The 18,865-nt window shown below is 39.8% G+C and overlaps 1 protein-coding gene across 5 annotated transcripts in view; it reads right to left on the bottom strand.

Moving 5' to 3' along the window:
• Tpst (tyrosylprotein sulfotransferase) overlaps nt 1-18,865 on the bottom strand; it is a 165,873-nt gene that overhangs the window by 111,473 nt on the left and 35,535 nt on the right. For 3 of the 5 annotated variants that reach the window (XM_086909472.1, XM_086909471.1, XM_086909470.1), the window contains one exon: nt 18,020-18,097. The exons of the other annotated variants lie outside the window; for them this stretch is intronic. The gene's annotated coding sequence lies outside the window, so the exon portion shown is untranslated. The remainder of the gene's footprint in view (nt 1-18,019; nt 18,098-18,865) is intronic. 5 annotated transcript variants of the gene reach the window in all.

An 18,865-nucleotide genomic window follows, 5' to 3' on the forward strand; every position in this document is an offset into this window, starting at 1 on the left:
TTCTCGAAAATATCATTCGTAGCCGTTTTCAGATTCACTCAGAAAAATCGAGTGATTCCTTACGTATCCCTGTCCTTGGCTACGTTTCCATAATGCCTGGGAAAAATTTAACGTGTTACAGGATTCGTCATCAGCTGATAAATTCCTTTCGATTTCCAACATTTTTCTTCATCGTATTTTTTCAAGAAATTCCACGTGACGTGGATCGTGGAGCGTCGATCCACGTTCGCAGCGAGCAAAAGACGATTTTGAATCGAAGAAACGGGCATCGAACGCTATAAATCAAGATCAGTGTACGAATGGAACGGTACGTGTCGGCACACGAAACCAGAATTTCATCCGCAGGTCGTGCGGCCGCCTCTCTTCCAAGTCTGTCGTTCGCTTGCATTCGACTGCCTTGAAATATCGACAAACAGGGCTCATTGTTCCACCGTTCGATAGCCGAGCGAGGCAACCATAGTTCCGCATAATTCTCGACTTTCATCGACACTATCGGTACAATACACTCCATGATAGTCTCTTTAAACATAATTTTTCACAATCCACGACGATATAATTTACAAACATTTATGGGAGGGAACAAAAACAGGAAGTGTGAGAGATTTGTTCAACGATTCTGTTCGAAAGTCAATTTCCAACTTGTCGTAAATTTGTTTGATCGGATCGATTCCTTTACTTTCCTTTCGGACATCTTTTATATCGGACAAATTGGCACGATCAGAGTTGAGAGTTTGTTTAAATAGAAGATAAACCTATGTAATTTTTAAAACGATAAGAATTATTATAAAGGGGAAGTAAAATGATCAGATCACATCGATGCTTAAAAATTAAATACATACAATTATACACATTTTCAGCATTAATAATTTTTTAGAAATTTTTCAGAAGATAAAATTAGATTTCAAAGTGTTTTGATTCGTGTATATGAAACGAACGAAAAGGCGGAAGTTCGAGAAATTTTGTCAACGCGTTTCGTAAGAAGATTTCGTTATTCGTCAAATTATTCTTCGTAATTTTATAATGCTAATTCTCTAAACGAGCAAAGAATTTTCCCTAAAATAATTCCACCGAAAATTTCTATAAACGTATATAAGAAAAGGGAAAATTCAAAATTTGGAGGAAAATTTTTTCAAACACATTGGAACGAATAAAAAGGGAGAAATCCTTTCGACGCGTTCAAAGTATATCGAGCTCGCTGTAAAACCGTTAGATCGCTTCACACAACGTTTTACACCGGATAAATATATAGTGTTTGAACGAATTTGTGCGATACGCGCAAGAGAAACGACGTTTTACACCTGCTAGGCTGGTGTTTTCCGATCGAGGCGGATGGAAGCGGGGAATAACGCCTCCGCTCGTGAGGTAATATCCCCAAACGAAGAAAAGAAAACGGAGAAAAAAAAAAAGAAAGAAAGAAAGAAAGAAGAAAAAAAGCATTGCTTCGACTCGCTTCTCTCTCTCTCTCGTTTTCCTTTTTATCGAGGTAACGGCGCTCGAGGAAAATTAATAATTTGCTGGCGCGCGAAAATTCGTTGAAATAAAATCCTAGCTCGACGCTCGAAACGATCCATTAACTGATATTTTTGCTCGATCGCGTGCATTTTCCTATCGGAGGAAGGGGATGGTAAAAAGCTTTCATTACGACCGATTGCGCCCGCGATATAGAAATCCAGGTGTCGAAACGGTGAACGGTGTTTTATTTTCCGTCAAAAATCGGGGGTTGTGCGTTCGAAACGAGGGGGAGGAACGATTCGAAGTCACTTTCGAACGTTCGATGCCGTGTAGCGAATGACGGCTCGATGAATTATTTCTCGCCTTTTTTGTCAAACTTGCGACCCACATGGTGGATCATGAAATTTTCACGAATCGAAGATCGAGCGATGAGTAGACGACAAAATAAACCGACCTCAACTAATGCAAATTGTATCGTGTGTGAAAGTATCTTTCAACTCTCTATCTTGTCCAGAAATTGTCAACTTTTTTTGAAAGTATAATGAACGTAAATATTACAATTTTTGGAGCGATTTTTTTTCTTACAAAGAAAGAATAACAGAATTCAGAGGGTTTATTTCATCTTCTTAAGATAATATTTTACTAGGAAAAGAAAAAAAAAAATATATTCAATGTACTTCTTTGTAATATTTACAGGAAATGCACTTTGCTCGCATACTTTCGAGTTAGATTTTGTCGAAAATTTTCCAACGTTCAAAACACTCTGTCATATTCGACAGGAACGTAACGTAACTCCCTCTTTGTATATAAATTTCGCGCGTGTTTGGATAGGTTCGTTTCGATGCAATCGACTCCATAAATTGTGGCGTTTCTAGAGAAACGTCAGGTTTTCGAGAAACGTGCTCGAGGATCCGGAACAAAGGCCGGGTTCGCAACAGCGTTGTTCACAATGCTCTTGGCGGGGTAAAGGCTCGGTTGCTCTTCGATATTTGGGCGAAAACTAATTTTCAGCCGCTTTGCAACGCTGATTGAATTTCTTATTCTCGATTAGCCACGGGATTAAACGATGCCTCGTGAAATTTCGACCGGCGAAATCTTGGCAAAGGGGCGAGGAAGGAAAATATTGCTAATACGAGTGGAATACGAGCTAAATAAACGTTTCTTAATGGGAGTATAGAGTGAATATCGTTGATTCTACTCTAAACGAGTCCAATTAAATCCTCGACCGCAAGAGGGGGGTTCAAGAATTTCTGGTTGAAATTTCGCGTTTCGATTGTAATAGATGAGATGAGAAAGTGTGGTTGTATGTGAGATGTGTTTACATATATTTGAGAAAGTGAAATGAATAATGTAGAGGGAGAACAGGTTTTCTTATTGACTCATCGAGCATGACTCATTGTAATGAAATGACAATGGTTTTTCTAAATCTCTCGCGTTTTAACACGGTTTGAAAATTTATGGAAAATCAATTATTCTTTGAAATTGAATTTTCTTTTGCTCCCCTGTCTGTTGCTAAGATTTAACATTTAATTATAAATTATAGGAAAATTTTACGAAACGGAATATATCGTAAACCCGTAGTCTTTCTTGCTTTCTAATGTAGTAATTTACGATTTAGTTATTGAACAAATAATATTGGCGGTAGAAAGCACGAATGGATGTTACGAATAGATGACATTGGCTCGAAGATTGTTGGATATTGAAGAAAAATTCCAAGCGAGGATTTCAATACGGTGTTGAGAATTATTGCAAGGAATGTATGTCCCGGTGCTCGATGCCATTGCGTGGCGACCTAACGGGAAGTCAAAGAAACGTGAAAGAACGCAGTTAAGGAACAGTAGCTAGTCGTAGCCGCATGAAAACGACATTATTGAACGAACGCATTATCGAATGAATTGAACATTTCCTATTTAATCATTTGCAGCCAGAATTTATTCTTATTCAACTTCAAGGAAAACTAGTCGGAGTTTCGAAAAAGTTAAAAATTGTTAAAAAAGGTATTTTATGATATAACTTTCTAAAATTACGGTGAAAAAATTCCAAGAAGTATTTATTGCAAAATATACACGTAATATTGGAAATTGAGATTTTTCACAGCGCGAAGTAATAATAAACGAATATGTCGAACGACTGGATTTTAAATCTCGCTATTGAAAAATGTTAAAATGACCAAAAGCGAAGAATCGAGTGGACAATCGCAGAACAAAATTCATATTGAGGGCTCGGGACTGTTACTCGGTTTATGGGTTATCCATATCGATCCACTTTCCACTCGTTTTATTACTGTCATCACGTGCGAAATTAACACTCGTGCTCGCAGTATCGACACAGAATTCGACTTCATATTATTCAACGTGAATTGGATCAACTGATTACGTAATTACAGATGACCTATATAAACTCGATTCTTCCATTTCTCGTTCCCGATTTTATCTATTTAACGTAAATTCACACGACGCATGCGCTAAGTTTATCGATAAGCTTATTGCACATCGATCGATCCATGCATCTGGAAGATTTTCGTATCGACTTACTTGCGAATTTAATTCCTAAAATTGATATATTTTTGTGCAAATGAGCAACATAGAAAGCTATTCGAAACAGAAACAATCCTCGTCGATCTTTGTTTTTTCCTCCATCGATTTTACAATATTATCTTCTAATAACTTAATTTTTAAATTTCAAATATCAAATACACACGGATAAATTATATTATATTAAATATTAATTTAAATTATTAGAAATCACGAATAACGAGATTGTACGATGGATTTTGTCATAAACTCCTCAATCGTTGAACAGACGATCCTTTGTTCCTATTTCGATTAATCAGAGTCAGGAACAATGCGATCTATTCCCCCAAACTGCCTGTCACCGCAATTTATATACTTCCAATTAACCGTCCAACATTTCTCAAAATTAGTTAAAATCAAGGAGAACAATGAGTGTGGAGGATGGCATCGTAACAAGAAATTCCAGCGGGAGCCACGATTATAGTTAATATTGTTAATTAGCCGGTCTATTGGCCGGGTAGAGAATAGAGCTCAAGTTTGCGCTCAAAGAGAGTGTTCACTGTCTCGACAGTTTAAGAGATTGCCACTCGTACGAGCTTCGATAAACCGCCACTCCACGACACCACGTCTTAATCGTGAAATAAATTTAAAGTAACGAATAGTAGAGAGCACAAATCGTAATTTTAATTTGCAATAAAACTACGACTTAACGTGACTTAATCTTTTATATTCGAGAATGCACAATTACTCTCCAAGAGAGAGTTTTTCCAAAAGAGACAGAGAGAGAGACACGAATGATCGGAAAATTGAACTCGTCGAACAGCTCATACCGAAGCCATTAATCGTCTCTATGCTTCGATTTGTAATTTAGGACTCGAGAGAATATAAATTATTCCTTGAAGTGCATCATTCCAGAGAATCGCGAATCGAAAATTGGATCTCATTTTCATCTCGTCAAAGAGCTCTTTATAAAACTTGCATGGAGATTTTAACGAAAAATAATATCCTCCGTATCGAGAATACCGAATTTATTTCTAATAAATTAGTTTCAAAAGCGAGCCATATTTCGAATTTCGAATTCTCTCGAAAGTCCAATTAAACGATTAAATTGTGATGTTCTTCTGTGCGGATAGACAGACGGCGAAGTTGGCCGTTAAATTTTCGAGAGAAAAATGGGGGGGGGGGAGATTTTTGAGAGAACCGCGTCGCGATGGCTTCGCCTGATAATTACCAATTAACGTCCATAATGGGTGGATGCGGCGTGTACTTTCGTGACAATGTGAGCGTCAATCGGATGTAGAGCGGGGCCGTATTACCGTGGATCGTCGTCGAACGAGGGTGATCGACCTTTGTCGATGCACTGTACAACACTGTCGGGCTAAATAGGGAGCGCGTGTATCGGAAAATTGGCAAAAGCCGCCGCTCTCCGGGAATGGGATGATCCCCAGTTCCTGGAAGATCGTTGCGCCACGCGGTGTCGTCCAACTTTCTCCAACTTTACAGATCGTTGCACATCGTAGAAAATGAATTATCATCGAATCATACTTCTCTCTCTACGTACGTGATTTTGAAAAGGAATCGTTCGTTAACATCTTGGAGAAATTTTGCGAGCAATTTTAAAATATTATCGTCTCGTGGAATAGGACGAGGAGTTTTGGCAAAGTTGAACTTATTATCCCGAAACTAGATACGAATTATACGTAAATTAAATTAATTAACTCGCTTCTAACGTTAAAAAAGAAAGAGAGAAGGAGCAAAAAGATAATGAAGTCCGAACTACCTAAGTGAGTAACAAGGTCAAACAACAACTTGTTGAGCGAACATTTACCGTATCCGATCGTTACCATAAACTCGTTACCTCGTTTAACTTGCGATCAAATTGTACAAGTCACGGTGATATCTAACGCTATGACCTTTACCGTGGATAATTTGCCACAGGCTTAACTCGAGCTTGAGCATCCGATGATGTCGAAAATGTTTCGTTGTTAAACTGAAACAATTTTAATAATTACGCTCTTTATCAACGCGTGTTGTTTTATAGGTTGTTCATTCCCAATTGATTGGATGTTAAATCGCCCGTGTCGGAAGCTTATTACTCGCTCGTACAAGTTGGAGAATACCGCGTTGGTCGAACACCTCCAACTCGGGCTACGAGCAATTTACGCTGATCTGGAAGATTACGCTCCGCGTTTGGCCAACCTTTCATTTTCTTGCTCGGGGACTCGATGAAATTTTACTTTATCGCGTACGTAGTAACGAGCTTCCTTCGTGGAAAATTTTATTCAAATTCTTTTTTTCCTAAATAATTTTTAATAATTTTGCGCAACAACCGTTCAACTTCTCCAATATTCAATTTGCGTTTAAAGTTTATCTCTTCCACGAGGAGGGAATGGAATGAGATAAAACTGCGAGCGAACAACAGTCGATGATGAAAGAAATAATTCGTGGAAACCGCCTCTTGTCTGTCCGTCTCAATAACTGTCGCTATAAACACGTTCCCTCAACAGTTAACGAGAAACTAAATCGCGGTAAAAGTAGATCAAACTCCTTCCGCTCATCTGTCCAACGTACGCGTATGAAATTTTGCAAACGTTGCCAAGACGAAAGCGCGTCTCTCTTTTTTTCTTCCTGAACAGACGGTTAGAACAAGAACGAGATTAATTATAGAAATTGTTTGTTTGTTAAAACTCGAATTCCTTTTGACAACAAGTATTTCGAGACGAGCGTTTATGTATATAGATGAGTGTATCTCTATACGTTGGCGAGAAATCGAGCTTTTGAAACGGATCTCTGAAACGTGACACACATCTTGTTGAGTTTTCCTTCTTTGCCGTGCGTCGCGTAACTCGCAGGAGAGTGCAAGTCGTTTGACTACTGGCGCGCGCTTGAAAGATGCTTTCACGAAAGATGCAAACGCTCTATTTCCGTGGACGATTTAAGAGCCGGTTAAATCGGCGAGATTTATCCATGGTGCTCGATACGCTTTGTTAACGAGTAAATTATACGATTGATCAGGATTTTGTAAATAAAATACAATTGCGAGAATTCTTGGCGCAATTAGGGAGAGGAGCAAAATTGTCAAACACGACAGAGAGTACCTCTCATTAAAGACATTTTCTTGATCGTTGACGCGAGTATCAGTGAAAGTTATAGCGAAGAAAAAAGATAGTATAAATCTAGTCTGCACGATTAAACTTTGCGATTCACTTTATAAATCGCAATGCAGGACACGAGAAAAGGGAAGCAAGGGACTACACGATGTAACAATGGAAATGGAAAAAAAAAAAAAATAAATAAATTTTTCGAAAATGAAGATTCATCCGGAAGACAAGGCGAGCCACGATTTTTCCGAGTCAAATCCTCCTTTCGAAATGGAAGAAGTCGGAAAGAGAGAACAATATCGATGAGAAAGGAGGAGGTGTAATCACGAGATGTGCAAGTGCATAAATCATTCCGCGCCGGAGGACGTTTCATTCTCGACTTCCCATTGTAAAATGGTGGCGGAATAAAGATCATCCTCTAAACGTGTACGCGCACTGCCACCGGCGTCGCGCTACAATTTCGCCGCTCGATTAATCCGAGATTGTGCTCGATGCGTTTCCTCCCTGCGGATGGGAACGATGGTGATCAGAATGTGGCCGAATCGTCGTATGGAAACCAAGGATACGAAGGAAGAGAGAGACAAAGGTGAGGTGTGTCTCGATTCACGGTGGATGGACGATGCTTGGTCAATTAAGCTTGCGAGGACATTTTGAAATGGATTTTGCGATGATATTGCTTACTGGAAATCGATCTTTTGAATCGAGTAGTTTTTTTTTTAGCGAGGGATAGTAGATGCAAATATATTTTCGCCAGAAGTGGGAAGAGGGCAACAAGCTTTGGAAGATTAATTCTAAACTCACCGAAATGAGACTTGTTCCCAAGTTTCGCGAAACTTTAATTTTGAACTGGAGAAACGCAGTTTCTAACAAGTTTAACGTAACGCGACACTATTTCTATCTGGCACAATTTTTCGACGAAAAATTTATTAGGCTCCAGATATGAAATTATCTTGTTATCTCTTCAAAGAGATATTATTTTTCCTTACTTACAAAAGCAACGTCCTCACATAGTGACCACGTAATGCGAAAGATTAAAATGCCAATTTTTAACTCGTTCCACTTTCTTCGAGACGTAACTCGTCTCGACTCGGTGCAAACAAATGAACCTCATCATTGCGCTCAAGCTTCAAGATAATTTTTAGATGTAGAAGGTGCGGCGAAAAAATCACGGAAGAAAGAATTCGATCTAATTTTCCTCGGCCACGCACGTAACACTTGTACGTAAGCGGCAGACACGCATTATTATGCGCGAAACGACGCATCTCTCCTCGGGATTTGGGTCGCTCGACTTTCGAGTTTTCCCACGAAAAAAAACTATGCTAATCACAGCCCTCGGTGTGTTCCGCGCAGCGATACAATCCTCGAATATAACGTTACGACAACACCGGTTTTCAAAGGAGAGATTCGTTCTCCTCGCGACTTTCCGTTTTTCAGATCGGTCGATCGGGTAGGAGAACAGGTGTCTGAATAATTGCCGGTGCTAATCGCACCTCGTTCACCTTCGTTCACTCCGGTGATTGGCGAATAAATGGCTACCGTTTGAAAATCGAATCAGCTTGTCACCGCGACCGATCGCTTTTTTCTCGACGCGAAATCCAATTTCTTTCCGTTAACGAAGGAGGAAGAAAAATCGTCTGGTTTCGTATGCGGGTATTTCGTATTATTCGAGTGAAAATTTTCGCGCATAACTGTGACAGAATATTTCGGAGATGCTTGTTTTTACACCGCGTTTCCCAAGACTCGTTCCATCGAAGTTATGTTAATACCAAGGCATCGCCAAGATTCCTTCCGGATCTCCTGCGATCTCTCCTACAAATAACCGAAATCTTTCGCATAATTTCCTTTGAACAATATTCAAGCCAAATCTCTGTCTCTCTTTGAATATTCGACGTATTCCACATTTAGGACATTTCTTCCTTTTCGTACGACGATATTTTTCTTCTCCTGTTAAACGCATAAGATTGTCACAAAATTGAATATTGTTCCCAACGAAACAAAAAGCAAAAATCTTAACCGCGAAGAATTAATTTTGCTCGATACCTTGCGCTTCGTTTCCCTCAAATCGAATATAAATTAAATGAGAAAGTGAGTAATTTCATCTTTGAACGAAACGAATTTCCGAAATTCCGAATTACATTTTCGCGAACGTGGAAACGCTCTAAAGGACCATAATTCAGGATATATCGGTCGATTCGTTAGGATCGGTTGGCCGACGTAATCACGATTTACGAGGACGCGGCGACGATAACGCGGCCGATGCATGTATCGGCGCGATTATATTAAGCGAGAGAATCTGTTTCCACCGATCGGGCACAAACTCCGTCCCCCTCGATGCTAGCTTTCGTCGTTTCGTCCTGGAAAATGGGTGGAAAATTCCTCTATGAGATTACGAATTGCCCCGTTTTTCCCCTACGTTTAAAGGGGGGAGAGAGTGTTGAAACTTTGGCGTGGAAATATTTTTCAATACGAGCACGCGGGTGAACCAGTGGTTGTCGAAATTTTCGGTTATACGATTTGGCTCGATCTATTTATCTCGTTTTTTTTTTCTTTTTTTTTTTTTTTTAACAACTTTTCCACGAGGCTATGATACGAATCGTTTATGAATCGTAATTGCGATTCCGTCCGGATAAATTGAGGATGTAAGTTGTTTGTACGTACAGTTCACCGCAAAAGTTACGTAATATACATGTATACCTCGTTTATTTGCAATCTGTGGAGAAAAAAATATCATTGCATAAGCGAATGTTTATTAAAATTTGGGTGCACGAAAAAATCTACATCAACGAAATGCAAACTATTCGAAATATAATTCGCGATATTCGAAGAATGATGCAAATTTTTTATCCACGCTCATTTTGTGTTAGAAACATTATTATTCATTGCTACGATTGTATTCTGAATCTATTTTTCATGTTTGAAAAACTTTCAATTCGAAATCAACATTTTTCGCGGAATTTACTTGCAAACGAATACCTAAAGGTTTTTTTTATGACTGACTGTGTGTACGTACGAAGAGTTTTTTTTCATTACCGGGGGATATTGATGGGATATGAATTTCGAATGGTTGTTTAATTTAACGGATCACTGGAGAAGGTAAATCAGAAATTCACAATACAGCGGAACTAACGTTAACCACACTGCGGTGTTTATTGGTTTATTGATAGAAAAAAAAAAAAAAAGGAAAAATCGGCGGTACACAAGACGCGTACGAAGCAATTGCGGAATCGCGGATGCGTCGAATTATTTTTCTCGGTAACGATGTTGCAAATTAAAATCTGTTAATTGAATACCGCCCCACCGTCCAACGTTTCGAATCTAATTGCGTTATTTTATCGTTTGCGTGTAATTGCATTCCACAAACAAAGTCTCCACCTGTCTGCTGTTGCTCCGCGAACACGCGTTTACGCGTTTTAATTTCGTTTAATTTATGCGCCCGTGTGTTTCTCATCGAGATTATCATTTCTATCCTTTTGTGTTTTCTTTTTTTCTTTCGTCTAAATTTTAAGGATAAATCTCAAATGATTTCAAATGTAAAGAAAAAAAAAAGAAGATCATCTCGAGATACATTAATCTCGTGGATCAAACTATTCTCGAAACAATTATCACAGAATATTCTCGTTCTTGATTCTTCTTAAACTCGGGCCATCGATAAAACATCTCGACGTCAAAGAATTTAATTTTTAATCAAATTTCGGAAAATCGAAACTCTTTCCAATAATCCAAATTTACCTAAGCGTAACCATTATCCGGGTTGAGCCTTTAACCTTGGATAAAATACTTGGCCGAAATCGATGAAAGATGTCTGCAGACATCCCTTTTTGCGGATAGGATTCATCGAAGAAACTTTTAATTAGATTTAAAAAAAAAACTTCGGAAAGAAGTTCTTTAACACCGAAGAATTTTCAATTTTCTCGACTGACACGGGGGGAGGAGGAGATGCACAAAAAAAGATGATCAAAGATCCTCCGCTGGATCGACCGCAAGAAGTTCCACCACAAATCGCCGCCTCGATTAAAGAAAAAACCATCCCTTCCCTTGAACGAGGGAACAACGGATTTAATTAAGTGTGCCTCGCAAATTAATCCTTGCCTCCTTGTAAGTCGGATCGACGCGATCCAGTTTAATTAGTGTCGTTCACCAGTGGGGCAGGGAGGGGCACAGTTTCCCGCGATTATGCATCGATTCCGTCGAACCGGTACAAATGGAAACGCGCAAATTTCCATCCACGGTCTAGCACTCTGCATTACACGCGCTAACAATTTAATAAGCTTATTATACCGAGCACGTGATCGCGTGACAGGCGTGCACGTGGAAAATATGTACACGTATAAACCGATGCTCTGTTTGTCGGACGCAAACTGCACGCCAGTAATACTGTATAAGGGGAACGTAATCACGTGCGTCGTGTTTGCCACATGGACATTCGTAAAGATTACGAGGATTTCTCGCGTGCACGAATGAAAAAGAAAAAGCGAGTGAGTGAATAGCGGTTGCTTGTCACAACCGTTTATCAGCCCCTCCACTGTTTATTCGATTCATCCTCTACTAGGTCAAACTACTCGAATCGACCGATCCCTTAATTCCGCTTAAAACAATATCACTTCTATCTAACGCACCGAGTAATATCTCGTTATCCGATCGCTCTCCAATCGTATATAATACCACACTCTACTCTTCTCCTCGTCAAAATTAATTCCCCATCCGGCGGATTAAACTTGAACACACGCGGATACCGAGTATCCCGCATCGTTCTCGACCTCGCACCATCCATTAGCGTGTAAATTATAATCGCGGTTTCTCGATCCAATGCTCGAACGTAGAGAAATCCTGTGCTGGACAGACCGAACGAGTGGAATCGATGCTTTGATACTTTCGAGGAAGAACGGCTCCTCGAGATTCAGGGAGATCAGCGTATCCGCCAAACATCGCTCGTTTCGTCGCCATTACACGCTCGAATTCGCGCCTACGGAATCCTGGCAAGTCGTGGTTGGTTCTCCGTGGACAACCTTTTCGAACGCACATTTCGAAAGAGGGTCTCGATGAAAAGACAAACCACGTCCCGTGAAATCTCGTTAGCTGAGGGCTTCCTTTTCGCGAGACACCACGCGGACAGGAGAGATCCGGTCAAAAGCAATTTCGCTTGATTTCCACCAAGCTTTCTCTCCCAACTCTATTTTCCCCTCTCTCGAGGCGGCTGTCCTTCTGACCGCGTCCTATCCGAGGGGCGAAATAATGGCCCGGAGAGGCGAATGCAACCACGCGGCTGATAAGGAGATTGAATTCTATGCTCGCGTAATGATCGCAATAACGGGAAACAACCGAGCAGATAAGCGACCGGTGGTAAACGATCGAGGAAATTGAGGCTGAATCCTTGGATCCACTTCTGGATTACATAAGTGTTGGAGAGGGGTGAGATTGTTGGAATTTGCTGCGACGCGAATAGGGCGAGGCATTATCGCCGGGGACGAAGCATCGAGATTTTATGAAAATTTTTCATGGTAGAGTTTGAGTTTTCTTTCTCTCTTTTTTTTATTATGGAAATTTGATTTTTTTTTTTTTCTAAGGGATAAGAGAGAAATTTAATTTGGAAGAGATCACGAAGTTGGAGATTTTCAATCTCGATAGAAAAATTCGCGGTAAAGTTTTCTTTTTCTAGACGGATACGAGGAGGGGGATCGAGTAAAATTCTTTCACAAGGTAACTCGACGTAACGCGGAATAACTTTCACTCTCGATTCTATTGAATAGCTCGCGTACGCATCTTGAACGTACGACTTATTCTTACGCGTATATTCGCACATTCTCCTTTTTCTCTGCGTCTGTAATCTCCTCCGCTCGCCTCGGACGAATTATGCAAATCCCGTAAAGAAATATTTGCTTTGAACGTTTAGATTCGAAATCGTCGAACGAGAATTTAATTTTTGCGAAGAAAGAAAAAAAAAAGGATTTCGTTCTCGAGATAAAGATCAACCTACGTCTCCAATTTTATTTTTCTCCAACAATTCGTTGGAAAAATACGTGGGACGAAATAGAAAGTAGGATCATCGTTCGTCCATTGAATGCCATTTAAATTAATATTCGGCACGATATGAGCATAATGAGCATAAATGAAGAAACGCGCAACACGTTGATCCGACGGGCAAAATTCTCTTCCACTTCTATCTCGTTAACGCGTAATTACGGCTAGTTATTCGCACGGTTTTGGACACGGATTAACGGAGTACATTCCAGCCAGCCTGTTTACGCGTTGGAATTATTCCCATTCTCGCGTGTCGGTTCTGGTCACACGTGTCTCTCTTTTTAAATCGAGTCGTGCCTTATTCACGAATCATTGTTACGACACTCGGCCGTAAGAGAGAGAGAGAGAGAGAGAGAGAGAACGAGACTCGCGTGATGTAAATTTCCTGTTGATCCACGCAACGCGGATATTTCACTGTATGCTAATATTTACCAGCTTCTTTTGCATTTCCTCCCGTCGATCGTCAAAGGTAACGAGTTTCGCCGCTGAATCTCGTGAACCAGAATTTCTTTTTACACGAGATGATGATGAAAATGGAACGGGCGATCGAGTTGTTACGTGGATATTATAAAATTATTATTATTATTAATTTTATAATTTCGAAATTTCGAAAGTTATTTGTCCAAGAAGTTGATCGAATATTTTCACCTCGTTACAATTTCTTTATAATTTCGACCGATACCTTCCTCGTCGAGTTTTGAACATAATTAAATTAGTATACACTTGATCCTCCAAAGATCTTTTGAGGACCAAATTGTAAGGTGTTCTCGATCAAGAATGAAATTTAATTACACAGAATAATGATTCTTACAATAGTATACCTCTATCGTGAGAATTATTATTTGCGATATAAATATTGAAAAATTATTAAATAGAAATATACTTTACACGTTTTTTTTATATTCTCAATATTTGTAACGGCAACTGTCTACATTCAATTCCTTCTCCAAACAATCCATCCTAATTCATCGATTTCATCTTTATGCCCAACGTATATAATTTTTCTCAAATTGCAAAATCCTCGATCCAAATTCCTTCGTTTCCATCCTTTTATTCTAACCATTTCTTCGATAAGTTCTAATTTCTAACTGTTCTCCGATAATTCGATTACAACTCGCGGTGTAACGGTTAATAGAAGCGAAAACGCGGGATCTGGAACGGCGGGGTAATCGCGGGTTGTTATGAATGATTCAACGCGATCGCGGCAGATAATCGCGTGGGTGAAAGTAAAAGCGATGGAAGCGGCGAGCATTAACGCGAGAGATTAACTCGCGAATCGGCGTAAGTAGCGATTAAACGATATCCGGAAACTGTAACGAATCTACTCTCCACCGGCAGGAGTGAATTTTCAACAACCGGGAAATTCAACCGGGACGCCGAAACGGTGCCTCTTTAACGATATCTCCATTCACTCGACGCGATCAATATCCGTTTAAACACTCTCGCCATTAATCCGCGTGTTCGAAACCGGCAATCCTACCTCGAATTGCGTTTCTATCCCCCCCCTCTGTGCATCGTGGGACAGCCACGAATAATTTTCCTCATTAGCGATCATCGATTACGCGCGATACCGGCTTAAGTTTCTCTTTGTGCGTCGATTAAGCGACGTCCCGACAAAACACGACCCAACTAATAGGACCCCGTAATAGGTGATCGTTTGACTCGCAATGATACAGCAGTAATAATATCCGTTCGAAAAGTGATCGTGTCGAAACGACCACCCCCACCAATTTCGTGAACCGAAAATTTTGTATATATTGCTTCCTTCGATTCGAAACGGTCGAATTTACCGCCTATTGAAAACCTTTTGATATTCCAATTTTCGTATGGAAAAGTCGGGATAACGCGATTGCGGTATACACTTATTATTGGCCGTCATTTCAAACGGTATATCTCTTCTCATTTTCAGAGTTTTATATACTATCCTTGTTAAGATAGAAAGAAGAGAGAAAGAATCTGAATTGTAAAGTTTTTGAACACACTGTGTACGAGACGACTCGAGAGACGACGATGTCTTGCTCACGTTGGTGAGCAAGACAGGGAATGGAAACTATTCGGTTCGTCTTAACTTTCGCTTTGAACGCTCCTTGAATCTGCCTCTCTTCCTTTCTCGTTCGGCAAGACGAAAAGATTTAAGAAGCAATTAGCCGTGATAGCGCCGTAATTAACGCCTGCTGCTCGCGTAAATACGAATACGGGCATTAATTAAAATGTATACCGGGCAGACGCTAATAGAACGATAAAAGGTGTTCCCTTAACGATCAGCTCCGTTAACGCCGTGCGGTTAGGAACACGCCGTGCGAATCAAAGAGACGTTAAACTTGATACTCGGTTTGCCGACCAGAAATTTATCTCATCATCCGTCTCTTTATCGTGTCTTTTATACGTCTCGACACAACTTGCCTCGTATTTCTAAAATTTCCGTAGCACGCCAACTTTTGAAATTTTCCAACAATAAAATCTGATCTTGGAATCGATCGAAAACGAGGATGCAGTAAGATTTTAATAATTTTTCGTAAAATTTTACGTTCAATCTCGAGTAAAAAGATACCTCTCGGTTCGTCGATTTAAAACTTTTCCACAGATCCCTCTCTCTCTCTCTTTCTCTTAAATTTTCAAAAAAAACTCGTCGCGAAGTAGATTCGGTTCGGAAGAAAGTTGGAATGCAAAAGCGTAAAAGCAAGCAATCATCGATTCGACGAAATCGTCCATCACCAAACTGTCCCGCTCGAACGGCTCTCCTCGATTACCTGACCCGGACCAGGCGTGCTTCACGTCAACCCGATACGACCGATTTCGGTGATCGACAGCCGTTTCAATTTCAGGGAACCGCGGTAAAACTCGCGTTAGCTCCGTTTATCACGCCACTTTTGCCGAGAGTATGCCGTTGACATCAAACGGCCACACATCCGGATTCATCCGACTTTTCCTCGCGGCTTTCGACCCGTGCACAGCGCGCGATGGTTTGTCTTTGACGAATCACCCCACGCAAATCTCGTCACGCTTTCTTTCTTCGCTTCTCTCTCTCTCTCTCTCTCTATTCGTGGCAACCTCTTTCGAAAGACTCGTAGTACGTGTAAGCCCTCGGCGATAGGGAGGCGAGGCCAACCTCAAAAGAGCCACTTCAAGTACGCTTTTCTGTTGCGGAGTTACTACGCGACTCGTTTCGAGCCACCTGCGACTCGCTCTTTTTTTTTTTTTCACGCTTCGTCTGTCCTATCTCGCTCGTCCATCTTCTTTGCATCTTTCTCTCTGGCTTTTCTTCTCTGCTACTTTTTTCTGCCTTATTATTTTCAACTTGTCTTCCTTTAGTTTATACGTTGTGCGCGATACTAATGATGGAAATGAGGGTACTTTTTCATCTCGTGATTATTGTTCTTGTTGTTGCAATAGGATTAAACCGAATTTTTTCCAACGTTGCTATCGTTTTTTGTTTGCTAATTTCGATTCGGAATATTAACAGTGAAGAAAACATTTTTGACTATAACCAGCATTATGTCAAATATTTCTAGTTCTTCCGAAAGAAGAATTCTTCCTTGTTTCCACTTCGTGGCTTCGTCAAGATAAAAATTCTTGAACTTTTACAGTATTTTTAGCCCCATTTATGTACGCGTTTCCGCTTAACTGCGGAACACGCGAAAAATACGAGTTCGAGTTTGAGAGCAGTCGCTGGACCAAAGTGCCAGTTTATTGCGAGCAACCGAGGCCCCAAGAGTGTTTGCCAGCCAAGAGAGGATCCCTTTCCGAGTAATGCGTTCCCACCAACCGTGCCGACCTAAATACTACTCGGAATCGAGTTCTTCAGTTCGATTCGAGTAACACAATTGGATCGCTTAGAACGGTTTAGGAAACTTGCTCCCTCCTCGTCGAGATTAACAACAAAACGTAACGAATTAAGGGCTCCTAGTTCGACTCTTCGTTGCAAAATGAGAAACTTTGTGAGATCACTCTTAATTAAGCGTCGTTACGTATAAATCTGCGATTAATCTATAAAATTTCGTTTGCTTTAATAAAATTAAATAGATATATTTAAAAAAAAATTATATATAAGGAGTTTTAAAATTCTGATTTCAATAATATCATCTATCGTTTCGTAATTAAATTTAATATTCCCCCCCCCCCCCCACGAGATTTCTCAATTGAATCTCTCCTCCATTTTCCGCAATGTTTTCAGGATAAACAAATTAATATTTCGTTCCTAATTTTCTCGTTGACGCGGAGCGAAAGAACAGGGTGGAACGACAGAATCAACATTCAACGTTGCAAGCCCTGCTTAAGATCTTCCTTGTTGGTTGTGTTTTGTTATTATACACGAATTAAATGCGCACGCACGTATATACACATTTCACGCCAGTTTGCGAAACGCGTTAAAACTACCCCTTTCTGCCCCGTTGATCCCGTGGCGAAAAAGCGGAAGCCGCGTCTCTTCAATTTGTCTCCTCTCTCTTTCCTTCCCACGTGCGTTTCCACCTCCTATCTCTCGCGTCATCCTTCGTGTGGAAACGTTGATTCGCGGGATTCCCGTTAAATCGCAAGAATTTATAATTAGCACGTTGATTTGAAATTGTGAACGTGAAAAATTATGAACAATTTGATTCGATATTCTGAGTAAGCGAAGATTTGAATTTTAACTTGAAAATTGCATTTCAACTTATTAGTAAATAAATATTGTCTAAAAACTAACAATAAAAAAAAAAAAAATAATAATTCCAAAATCCAACGATAAAGTTTCGCAAAACTTGAATTACGATTTGAACACTTAAAAACTTAGCCAATCGTAATTCAAAATTAAAATCAATTTAAAAAAAAAAAAAAAAATCATTTAAAACCGAAAGTCACAGAGTAGAAGCGAAGACACGGTTCCAATATATACCAACTCCATAACCTCTCCAAAGTGTAAAAACTTTCCTCAACGAGTAAAAATGTAACACTCACATTCGGTTGACACCGGTCCAGAAGCTATCTTCGCCACGGACCACCCAGCCACTTCCTTTTTACCCGTGCCGAGCTCCCCTGCAAGAATGGATTGAAAATCGTTAGATAAAGCTTGCCGTATGCTATTCTTCGATGGATCGTTCCCCAAGATTTTTCCAACAAGGAAGAAGGGCCGAGATAAAATCTGTCCAACTTCTCTCGTCCTATTTCCACGGATCACGGTGCTGCACGAGATACACAAGCCGCAGCTCGCAATAACGAGAAGAATATCGCGGAATCGCGGGCTTGGCCGTTCAACTTCCGGATTATTATTCCGGATCTGCGCCAGTGATTCTTGACTCTGAATCGATACAGTCGGGTTCCATGTATTTTCCTCTATACGCTTCGAAAAAACGTTCCGTCTTTCGATAATTCATCTTGTTTGGATAACAATACGTAATTACATATATATATAAAGATAGTTGTAATTTAAAAAAAAAAATTACGCTAATTGAAGAATATTAATGTTCTGCCAAATTATGAAATATTAATTAGGATTTTCTATAATTTTTAATATTAAATTACGTACATTTTGTTAGTTTTATGTCCTCCTAATAATTTGCTTAAAGTTTAATTACAATTTTTCATCGAAAAGATATTTCAAATTATCTCGCGAGATAATCACTGAGAAAAATACTATTGCGTCCCACGGTATATATAAAATTATCATATTACCAAGACCTAAGATTTTCTATAATTTTTAATCTAAAAATATACACGCGCGCGTATATTTTCTCTTCTTAATTTTATTTCCCGTAGGAATTTTAACGTTCCACAAATTGTTTCCTCGATGACGGAACGTGTTGC

Source organism: Apis florea, unplaced genomic scaffold, assembly GCF_048593485.1.
Source record: "Apis florea isolate Af1SG1 unplaced genomic scaffold, ASM4859348v1 contig_3158_pilon, whole genome shotgun sequence".
Lineage (NCBI taxonomy): Eukaryota > Metazoa > Arthropoda > Insecta > Hymenoptera > Apidae > Apis > Apis florea.